Below are 12,397 nucleotides of genomic sequence, written 5' to 3'. Positions count from 1 at the left end.
TAGTTACTATGCCGGGATCCAATTGTATGAGTGGATTGCCAATATTACTGATCCGTGCTATTCCAAATTGACTTAATTTTTATTTTTTTTATTTTGTGAACAGGCCCCTTCCCCAATAAAAATGTAATTATTTTCCCATTTTACAAAAAAGTTTAAACGGAAAAGTGGTACCGTTGAAAAACTACAGATCACAGCAAAGAAAAATGAGCCCTCATACAGTCCATATATGGGGAAAAAAAAGTTTTAAGGGTCAGAATAGGGCAATGTTAGCCTTTTCATGCGGAACACTGTGTGTGTGTGTGTGTGTGTGTGTGTGTGTGTGTCAAGAATGGGTGCGGATGAGGCCTCAGCAGTATACAGCAGCAGTCACTCACATTTTAAGGCCTCATCCGCACCGCATCCTTGACAGTTAAAATAATATAATATGTATGTACACGGCAGCTGCATGTAGAGATGAGCGAACTTACAGTAAATTCGTCACGAACTTCTCGGCTCGCCAGTTGATGACTTATCCTGCATAAATTAGTTCAGCTTTCAGGTGCTCCGGTGGGCTGGAAAAGGTGGATACAGTCCTAGGAGACTCTTTCCTAGGACTGTATCCACCTTTTCCAGCCGACGGGAGCACCAGAAGGCTGAACTAATTTATGCAGGATAAGTCATCAACTGCCGAGCCGAGAAGTTTGTGACGAATCAAATTGACTGTAAGTTCGCTCATCTCTAGCTGCATGCTAGGGAGCAATAAAGCGCAGCTCCTTATCTCTCTTCATACCCGTTAGTGCTAATGCAGGGCATCAGCGATCAGGCTAATGTCCAGCATTAACCCTTTAATCGCAGAGTTTAAAAGGGCCAAAATTCACTTACTGGTTAGCTCAGTGGGCTGATTTCGTTGTGGCCATCCCGATCATGGCTGCAACTGTTCAGGAAGCCTTGGCAGCATTTAGTTTTTGCAATCGGTAGTAAATTAGGTAAATGTCCCCTATGGGGTCTATAAAAGTGGGAAAAAACTAAAAAAAAAAAAAAAAAAAAGTGTAATCGCCATAAATGGAAATGTACAAATTATTAAAATAGAGCGGTAGTGAAACCACAGAATTAATTCTGCCACAAACTTCCAAAGTTTGCTTAGAGCAGCAGGATCACATTGACAACAATTCTGTGAAGAATTTTTATAGTGTGCATGGGCCCTAAGACAGCTTAATAAATCTTTATAAAATAAGCTTCAATACTAGACACACAATATAGACAAGCATGAAGCTGTCATGGGGGAAAAAAAATAAATCTGTAAACAAAAGGCATATTTTGTTTCAAACAATAAATCTGAGGCTACAAGAAAGTAAAATCAAATTAAAGATGACTATTAAGGGCTTGTTCATATTGCCGTTGGACTCCCTTTATTGAAGTTCCATCAGTAATCCGATGGGAGTTTAGCGGAGAAAAGAATGGTGCAAGCATTTCTTTTTTTTTCTCTGCGAAAATCTTGTAAAATTGCCAGATCATCAATGGACCCGATGTGAGTGAATGGGGTACGTCTGGACCCGGCAGTAGCCCTTTGCACGTGAACAGTTTCAGGGTCCATTTGGATCAGAAAAAATAAAGACTGATCGGACCCTTAACTGGTCAGGTGTAAACAACAATGTGAACCTAGACAAAAAATGTTATGTATATGTAGTTGTATACAGCATGTGATGGCAAATCAAATATTCACATGATAGGGTAATACAAGATGGAGCTTATGGATGAGGACTCTATATATGTTTCACATGATAAAGGTAATAATGAAATGATCAATACAAAGTGTATGTTATCTTTTATTTCATGTACCTACCATTATTAGGAATGAGCGAATCGAATCTGACTAATCCGAATTTGTAACAAATTTCAGGAAGAATTTGCATTTGCTGTGCAAACTAATCCGAATATCGCCTCGATTCAGTCGCACAAATCGCTTCATTAAACTCCATTTAGTATGGTACAGGCTCCAGGGCATCTAAGATGGCTCCACATGTCAGGACATGGGCAAGGAACGCTGGGAAGCCAGGATGACCCTGAATCGCATACAGCCTATCAGCAGCCAGCCACCCCTGTGATGTCACAGCCCTATATAATCGGCAGCCATCTTGCGACCAGGCACATCAGCGTTCTATTGCAGAGAGAGAAAGGGACCGAGAGAGAGCAGTATGTGTTGCACAGAAAAGCATTTTTACAGCAGTGATTCACCTCAAGCCCAAATCCAGCCTAGAAGCAATGATAGGGAAGGGAGAGAGATTGAGAGAGTGAGTGCAATTTTGGGTGTAGTACACAGCAACTGTGTGCTGCAGCACTGGTGTGTACAATAACTAAAAAGCTAATAGTAGCCAGCCAATTTGGGTGAGCAGCGCACAAAAGCCATAATCACCTGCTATTTGTGCCTAATACAGGTTGCGTAGCGGAGCGTATTGTCCTCTATTTAATGTAACCTGTGCATACATAAGTGGTGTACCATTTTGTTCCTAGTTACTGTGAAAGGCCAGCCAAGAGTACACACCTGCTACTGTTGTAGACAAATACTGTTTTAAGAGGAGTGGAGTGGTTTGTACTCCCCTCATAAGTGCATACCACGTGGTATACCATTTTGTTCCTGTTATAGTCCGAAGGGCCTATTTCCTGTGGAAGGCCAGCCAAAAGTGCACACCTGCTGGTGTTGTAGACAAATACTGTTTTAAAGGAGTACTCCGGTGCAAAATTATTTTATCCCATTGTAAAGCTTTCAAGAAGTTATATAATATCGTCAATTACCTCCGATGTGTCAAATGCAAGCATACCAGACTTTTCGCTAAACCAGAAGTGCAGCCTGCCTGTCACAATTATGAATTTTGTACCCCGTGTATTCCGAGGTTCGCAGCCATCTTGTTAACAAATCGTCACTGATCTTCATCTCCTCACTCTCTGCCCGCCTCCCCTAGCTGCAAGTTATTCAATCCCTCATCTTACATATTCATATGTACTTCGTTTCCACAGCCGTCATTCACTGGGCTGTGTAAAAAAGTCTGAATGCCTCCCGTCTACCAGCGCACTCTGCATCTCCCCTGGAATGTACACGTGACCTCTCAAGGCCAATGAAATCCCTGATTGTTACTCTGCTGTAACTAACAGGGATGTTCTACAAACCACTTAGTAATTTCTTCTGATTCGCCTCCTTTTTATTGCGCATGCGCTCCCTCCCCCATAGTAAAAGAAGTGGAAAAGCCGGGTGCAGCGGCGGGGCTCACTTTGATGGTGCGGGGAATGGAGGGGAGGGAGATGCAAATGATGGGGGTGTGTTAATTGAAATCAATGGGGAGGGGAGAGCATGAGGTAGGGGAGGGGGTGAGGAGGAGGGAGGCATGGAGAAACAGGAAACCGGAGTAAGGCAGCATGGGGGATGACGATTTTTACATCATCCTCCACACCACCATAACCCAGAAGTACCAGGAACTTTGCGGCGCTATAGCGGAGAAACGGTTGCACCGATTGAAGAAAGAAGGACATGGAAATAAAGGTACAGCCGTGGGGAGCATTTAAGGGTTAAAAAATTTTGCACCACAGAACTCCTTTAAGTCTAGTGGAGCACATTGTGCATACATACATACATCTACGTGTTGTACCATTTTGTTCCTGTTAGAGTCCTAAGGGCCTAGTTACTGTGAAAGGCCAGCTAAAAGTACACAACTGCTGGTGTTGTAGACAAATACTGTTTTAAGCATAGTGGAGCGTATTGTCCTCCCCTTATATACGCACTAAGTATGTCAGGCTGAGAAGTGCCAGGATGTGCACAGAGGAGAGGCAGAGGCCTAAATTCATCGGTCGCAGGCAGAGGTTGCAGCAGATTGGGGCGCGTTGCGGCAGCAGTCACAGCGGTATCAGCTAGCGGTTGTGTCTCGACCAGCAACCCATCTGTTGTCATCGAATGGTTAACATGGTCATCGGCTTCATCACAAGGGACATCTGACACCCCCAGTCAACAGTCGGTGGGATCCTCAGACACAACCCTCAGTTGGTATGGCCCGGGAGCAGTCCCTGTCTCCCATTGCCTCTGTCCTATGCTGTTCCCTCCCCCAAAGAAGTATCGCATGCAGTGGGTTCAGCTCCACTATTTAGTGACGACAATCTACTAGAGGACAGTCAGCAGCTACTAGCAAGTAGTTATGAGGAGAGTGGTGTAAGAGTTGGTGTTGCAAGCGTTCAGGCTCCTGAAGTAGACACTGTTGAGGAACCTGAGGAGGACATCAGTGACGTGCAGACACAACTCGATAATGATGAAGCCGATCGCACTTGGGAGCCGGGTGCAGAAGGGGCTCCATCATTATCAGGAGAAGAGGGTTGCAAGTTGCCCATGAGGCAGCAGCTGAGCTAGCAAGGTGGTAGCATGGTTGGGGGTCAGCATGATGGCAGAAGAGGAAAGTTTGGAGCCAACCCTGCCCGGGGTAGACCACCTGCTTTGCAGCAGTCTACATTCCCGGGAGGTAGTGGAACAGGGGTTCCAGGAGTCGGCGGCAGTAGCAGTCAATCAGTGCAGACTGTTGGGGGGAAAATCAGCAGCCGGAGGATATTAACCTGGTCACATGCAAGATGTGTCGGCAGAAGGTGAAGCATGGCCAGGTTCCCAATGTTGGCACCACGGCCTTGCGTCAACTTATGCAGTGTTACCATAAACCGGCCTGGGAGAACCGTGGCTCCGGTGCAGTGGTCCAGCCTGCTGCATCACCCACTGGCATGCCGCTCCCTATTTCAGCCAGCCAAGGCTCCACCACCTCAGCTGAAGGGAGCTGTCTGTCATACCCATCTTCTGTTGCTCCAGATGCTCCTGCTCCTCCTACTTCGAGTCAGTCATTCTGCCAGCAATACATTGGCAAAGCCATATCCAAGAGACAACAGTATGCACCCACTCATCCAATGGCGCAGAAGCTGAATGTGCTGTCCAAGTTGCTGGTGCTGCAGTTCCTCCCTTTTCAAGTGGTGGACTCTACACCTTTCAGAGAACTGATGGCTTGTGCCGAGCTGAGGTGGAGAGTTCCAAGCCGTCATTTCTTTGCGAAAAAGGCAGTACCAGCACTGCACAGTTTTGTGGAACAGAAGGTGGGTCAGTCCTTGAGAAGGTGGGTGCACAGCAGCGCTAACGTGTGGAGCTGTAACTACGGTCAGGGACAATACATGTCCTTTACGGTCCACTGGGTAAATGTGGTTCCTGCACAGCCACAACAGCAACTTGGACAGATCACGCCTCTTCCGCCTCCACGCAACTCCTCATCCTCCACCGTGTACTCAGCCTCCACTGCACAGAGAAGTCTCAGTGCCCCTCCAGCATACCATGGAGTTCTTCACATGGTTTGCCTTGGCGAACGGAGTGACTGCTAAAAGTAATTCATCAAGAAATCGAATCATGGCTTACTCCACAAAAACTGGAAATGGAAACCATGGTGACCGACAACGGGAAGAAGATCTTGTCTGCACTGCATGGCACAGGTGTTCAATCTTGTTGTCAAGCGGTTCCTGAAGTGTTCCCCCCCATGTGCAAGGCATCCTAACAATGGGAAGGAAATAGAGATGAGCGAACTTACAGTAAATTCGATTTGTCACAAACTTCTCGGCTCGGCAGTTGATGACTTATCCTGCATAAATTAGTTCAGCTTTCAGGTGCTCCCGTGGGCTGGAAAAGGTGGATACAGTCCTAGGAGACTCTTTCCTAGGACTGTATCCACCTTTTCCAGCCCACCAGAGCACCTGAAAGCTGAACTAATTTATGCAGGATAAGTCATCAACTGCCAAGCCGAGAAGTTTGTGACGAATCAAATTTACTGTAAGTTCGCTCATCTCTAGAAGGAAACTTTGCATGGACTTCAGCCACTCGTACACCGCAAAGCACACCCTCCTTGAGCTGCAGTGTCAGAACGGCATCCCCCAACATAGACTGATTTGCGATGTTTTGACACATTGGAATTCCACCCTCCATATGTTGGACCGACTATATGAACAGAGAAAAGCCATCACCGATTTCTTGATGATCCAAGCGGATAGAGGGACTCCCCTGTGTAACTTTAATGTCAACCAGTGGCAGCTCATTTGTGACACCTGCCGTTTGCTCAGGCCCTTTGAGGAAGCCACATTATCAGTCAGTCGACAGGATTATGGGATGAACGACGTAATTCCACTGCTTAATTTACTACAACACGTTTTGGAAACGATGGCTGGTCAGGACACTGGAGACGTGGCGCCTACATCTCACGGCCACGTGAGCCCTGTGGGGGCTGAACTGGAGGGGGAGGGGCACAGAGAGCATAGTTTAGGTATCACGAAATGGGCGGTTTTTCTATTTGTCTGACAGGAGAGGAGGAGCAGGAGCAGCCAGAGGAGCTTGAGGGTTATGAGTAAGGTGAGACAGAGGACCCAGACACACCGTGGCAGTATGCAGTGGAGATGGAGGCAGGGAGTCCCTCAGAGTCACTTGCACAAATGGCATGATGCATGCTCTCTTGCTTGCGTAGTGACCACCAAATTATCACCAGCGGGATGACTTCTGGCTCTCCACCTTATTGGACCCTCGCTACCGGCACAAAAACTCCCCCTGTAAGGCCTTACTTTCGCACTATTAATTCCCTTCCTGGCAAGTGTTACTCATCCTAAAAAGGAAGGCCCCACACAGGAAACTCTCCCTATTTCCACTTAAAAACCCTGGGAAATGGCAGTGTTTGTAGGTAGAAATAGGGAGAGGATCCTGTGTGGGTCCGCCCTTTTCACGGTGAGTAACACTTGCCAAGAAGGGAATTAATAATGCGAGAGTAGGGCCTTACAGGGGAAGTTTTTACCCCCACATGCTACAATGGACAATACGTTGTTCCCACAAGAATCTGCTTTATCTTCAGTCAGCCCATCGTCTCAACCCACGACAGGCCCGATGGTCTTTATTTTTCTCCAGATTCCACTTCTTCATCCACTTCCGCCCAGCAGAAAAGAATGTCCGTGCTGACACTCTCTCCAGGTCTTCAGATGTGCACGATGTTGAATCTCTTCCACAGCATATTATCCCGCCGGAGCATCTCATTTCTACAGCACCAGCAAGTCTCCAACACCTGCCTCCTGGAAAAACTTGCATATCACCTCGTATGAAACTCCGAGTCTTGAAATAGGGACATTCTTCTCTTCTGGCTGGCCATCCTGGTATTCGTAAGACCCTACAGCTCATCCAAGACATTACTGGAGGCCAACTTGGAAAAAGGATGTCGTTGATTTTGTTCGGTCCTTCCCAGTCTGTGCCCGGGACAAGACTCCCCGTTCCGAGCCAGCAGGTCTGCTTCAACCCTTGCCAGTTCCTGATCTACCTTGGTCTGACATTGCCATGGATTTCATTACAGATCTTCCTTCTTCCCAAGGTAATACTGTCATATGGGTGGTAGTAGATTGTTTTTCTAAAATGGCTCATTTTGTACTGCTACCTGGTCTCCCATCAGCACCACCGCTTGCCAAGCTTTTTCTCCATCATATCTTTCGTTTGCATGGACTTCCTTCCCATATTGTCTCTGACCGTGGGGTTCAGTTTGTCTCTAAATTCTGGTAGGCCCTGTGTTCACGTCTGCAAATCAAGTTGGATTTCTCTTTGGCTTACCATCCTCAATCCAATGAACAGATCAAGAGGGTGAATAAGGCATTGAGAGACTATCTAGGCCATTTTATTTCTGCGCGTCAAGATGATTGGGTCGATCTGCTACCATGGGCTGAATTTTACTACAACCACAAAGATTCCGATTCCTCTGGTGCTTTTCCCTTCTTTGTGGTCTGTGGACTTCACCCTTGTCCTACTCATCCTTTGTCATCTTCCTCTGGAGTTCCTGCCATTGATGAACAAGTACAACATTTTTCTTCCATCTGGCAAAAGACACGTCTTTTACTTCTACAGGCTACTTCTTGCATGAAAGTTCAGGCAGACAAGAAGAGACGTCCTCCTCCTGAATATTCTCCTTGTGACAAAGTCTGGCTATCCACTAAATATATCCATTTCAAGATACCCAGTTATAAGCTTGGTCCGGATCTTGAACTCCTTCCATGTTTCTCTCCTGAAACCAGCCATCTTCAAAAGTTTTTCTCCAAAGGACATCTCTCCTGTTCCCATCTCTGGTACCTGAGATGTATATGTTGTAAAGGAAATCTTGGACTCTAAGTTCATCAGGAAAATGCTTTTTCTGGTTGATTGGGAAGGTTTCGGTCCGGAGGAGAGGTCTTGGGAGCCGCAGGACAATATTCTGGACTATATTCAAGCACTGTATGGTCTCCTCATGCTGCTGCCACCTCCACACTGTGTCATTTAGCCAATATATGGTCTCCTCATACTGATGCCTCCTCCAGGCTCTGTCATTGTGCCACTCTGTGACAGTGATTCTAATAGCGACGCCTCTAATCTGCATGTCATACTGAATAACAGTATTATTTCACTAACACAGCACACTCCCTATGTGTGTTACGGCAAGGCAAAGTGTTCTACACCCCTATTGAGGCTCTCTGTAGCCCAGAAATAGCCGTTTCTTATAGCAATTTGCCGTGAATAAATTCGGACCGAACCAATTTTTTGGGGGAAATTCGGCGAATCGGCGGTATCAAATTTTTCAACTATTTGTTCATCTCTAATTATTATCCTATCGCTATCATTGTATAAGGCCAAGGTCACACAGCATTTATGCTTTCCGTTAAAGGTATCTATTGAGATCCTAGTAAGAACAATGGTGCAGTTCACAATTATACAATGGCCGAGGTGGATTGGGCAATACACTTATACCCAAGGTGTGATAATTTGGAATAAATATAGAGAAAAGGAGGAGCCCACACCTCAAGGACAGTGATAATAGATGTTGTAAATTCAGTGGAATTGCATTTTAATTTATTGACTGAGACCGTGCTTCAAATATGAAATTAATAACATTTATTAAAATGTAAAGTGCATATAAAATCCCCTCACAGGGCCCTTGTGGGAGGAATAATCACGTCAATATAACATAGAATATAATAGAGAGTTATACAAAATAAAATAATAGCAGCTGCCAAATGGTCTGGCAGTGTGACTGATAATCCGGCAATGTTGATTATCTGATAGTCCGATATTGAACTAACTTATGGTCCAGCAATACGATATAGTAAAATGGTGAGTTGGATGTCCAAAATTACTAAACAGTAAGCCACTGATGTGGAAAAGAGAATAGATTTCATTGTGCTGTCTCCTCTTGCTAGTTAGCGGAAATTCTGGCTGACCTGTGTGCGCTTGCGCTGCACATCTCGTATCTTCACAGCATAGACAATTGCCTTCAGGTGACCCCAAAGATAAAAGTCTAAGGGGGTCAGATCGGGAGACCTTGGGGGCCATTCAACTGGTCCAGGACGACCAATCCACTTTCCAGGAAACTGTTCATCCAGGAATGCTTGGACCTGATACCCATAATGTGGTGGTGCACCATCTTGCTGGAAAAACTCAGGGAAAGTGCCAACTTCAGTGCATAAGGAGGGAAGCACATGATCATGTAGCAATTTTGCGTATCCAGGGCCTTGAAGTCTCCATTGATGAAGAATGGCCTCACTATCTTTGTACCCCATATACCACACCATACCATCAATTTTTCTGTTCCAACAGTCTTGGAGGGATCTATCCAATGTGGGTTAGTGTCAGACCAATAGCGGTGGTTTTGTTTGTTAATGTCACCATTCACATAAAAGTTTGCCTCATCACTGAACAAAATTTTCTGCTTAAAATGGAGGGACCTGTTCCAATTTTTGTTTTGCCCATTCTGCAGCACCTGAAACTACGGATACTGGAAGCCTGTGCTAGCATTTCTCCTGCAGTGTTGCTATCAGTGTGTGAATAGTGGGAGAAGAGGGTTGCATTGACAATCCAACACAATGGGCAGCACATTGAACACATTTTATAAGTGGTCAGAAACTTGTAAATAACTCATGAAAGAATAAAGTTACGTTAAAACCAAGCACATCATTGTTTTTCTTGTGAAATTCCCAATACGTTTCATGTGTCACATGACCCTCTTCCTATTGTAAAAACAAAAGTTGGATTCAAAATGGCCGACTTCAAAATGGCCACCATGGTCACCACCCATCTTGAAAAGTTTCCCCCCTCACATATACTAATGTGCCACAAACAGGAAGTTAATATCACCAACCATTCCCATTTTATTAAGGTGTATCCATATAAATGCCCCCCCCCCTGTATGTTATATTGATTTGATTATTCCTCCCACAAGGGCCCTGTGTGGGGAATTTATATGCACTTTACATTATATACATTTTATTAATTTGATATTTGAAGCACGGTCTCAGCAAATAAATTAATATGCAATTCCATTGAATTTACAACATCTATTATCACTGTCCTTGAGGTGTGGGCTCCTCCTTTTATCTATTGATATCCTGCCAAGAACAGAATGCTGATGGATACCTTGGTGTACAGCCATTCAGTGTAGTGTTTTTAAACTGAATCTCCTAGTGATTTTATTCGGTCTGGTATATGCTGGTAAAAACTGCACAATAGGGCAGCAGAATACATGTATACCAGTTTAGAAAACACTCTGAATGGAATCAGTTGGGGGATCAGTTTTAGCTGTATAGAGGAATGGTGCCTGCTGCTGTACACCACCGTATATGTCAGCATCTTGTTCTTGGTGGGATGCTTAAAAATACCTGTGACCAGCAGCATAAATGCAGTGTGAACTTGCCCTTGACAATAGTAATCTGATAATAGTATTACATTATAATCATTAGGATATGTTCACACTGAGGAGTTTGTGCAGACTTGCGCTTCAGAAATCCACGATGTGAACCCCTAACATTAGTGTCAATTGGGTCTTCCGTGGACCAGTTCACACTGCGGAATTTCAGTGTGACAGAAAATTCAGCTGCTGAAATTGATCCGTTGGAAAGAATAAACCTGTTTGTTCTTTCCACAGATGGAATCTCCGCTCATGGAATTCTGCGAGGGGAGATTCCTCTCAAATGACCCACTATGAACATACCCTTACAGTAGTAATAGTATATCGCTGTTATAATATTGTTACCATCTTTATAGTGTTTTACTAACTGATTCTAAACCTGACTCCAATTAAATTGAGCTAGAAGTAGGCAAAACCGTGGACACATTCAACCAATTGGAGCCACAAGGAGAAATTCGTTCTTGACGCTAGTAAAAAGTGAACAGTCTTAGATCCCTGGATCAATTAATATATTTCTATCTACCGGCCCCTCCCATAGACATGAATGGAGTGGAGTGGTGTAACATCACTATCACAGAAGCCCCAGGCTTCCATGACCCTAACGCTGCAGTGCCAGCACGGAGGTCATGAGGGTTCCCAGCGTTAGGACCCCCAGCAATCAGACATGCTTTCCCCTATCCTTTAGCTAGGGGGATAACATGTCTAGGAGCGGAGTACCCCTTACAGGCATAGTGGCCAGAAAGAAGCGAGGCCCGGACCCCGGAGAAGATGCAGAAAAGCCGGAGGATCGCAAAGTGGACCCGGAGCAGCGGGAATAGGTAAGTGAACCTGTCCGGGATGCTTAAACTGCTATCCGACAGCAGCTTAAGCATTTTGCGCTGTCGGATAGCAGTTAATGCGATGGCCCCGACATATAAAAGCATCGTATGTCGATGCTGACCTCGACATGCAATGGCCTCTGAGAGGCCATCGTATGTCGATTTGATCATATGTCGGGGCCATCGCATGGCGGGGGGTTACTGTATACAACTTCTGGGGTATTTCGAGCAAAAACATTCTAAATCCAGTACAATTTGCGAAAACGCTATGGGGGAGATTTATCAAAACCTGTCCAGCGGAAAAGTTGCCCAGTTGCCCATAGCAACCAATCAGCTTGCTCCTTTCATTTTTAACAAGGCCTCTGCAAAATGAAAGAAGCAATCTGATTGGTTGCTATGGGCAACTGGGCAACTTTTCCTTTGCATAGGCTTTGATAAATTTCCCTCTATATTAGTAAGTTATACATTTTGAGGTGATAGTTTTATTTAAATAAAATTATCTGATACTGGAATACCCCTTTAAAGCAAAACTGTCAGCCTGTTCACCCACACTAGACCCAATAAACTGGGTTATAGTGTGGGTGAACAGGATTCCATAGAGTCGTCACTTACCTAAATTGGTCCAGTAGGTCCTGGAGTCACTAGTCACGTGAGTACAGCGCTCTCTCGGCAGAGCGCACGCACTGGAAGATTTAATCATGTGAGTGCAGGGGAAAACATTTCCGGCGCATGCACTCTGCCGAGAGAGTGCTCCAAGTCAATAGGACGTGGAGATGAAGACTGTATTTACACATTTTAAAATTATATATTCTAGGCATGTGATTTTACAGTATGTACCGTACATAATGGAGGAGATTTATCAATATG

The sequence above is a fragment of the Hyla sarda genome, chromosome 10 (assembly GCF_029499605.1).
Source record: "Hyla sarda isolate aHylSar1 chromosome 10, aHylSar1.hap1, whole genome shotgun sequence".
Taxonomy (NCBI): Eukaryota; Metazoa; Chordata; class Amphibia; order Anura; family Hylidae; genus Hyla; species Hyla sarda.
This window is presented reverse-complemented; position numbering follows the sequence as displayed.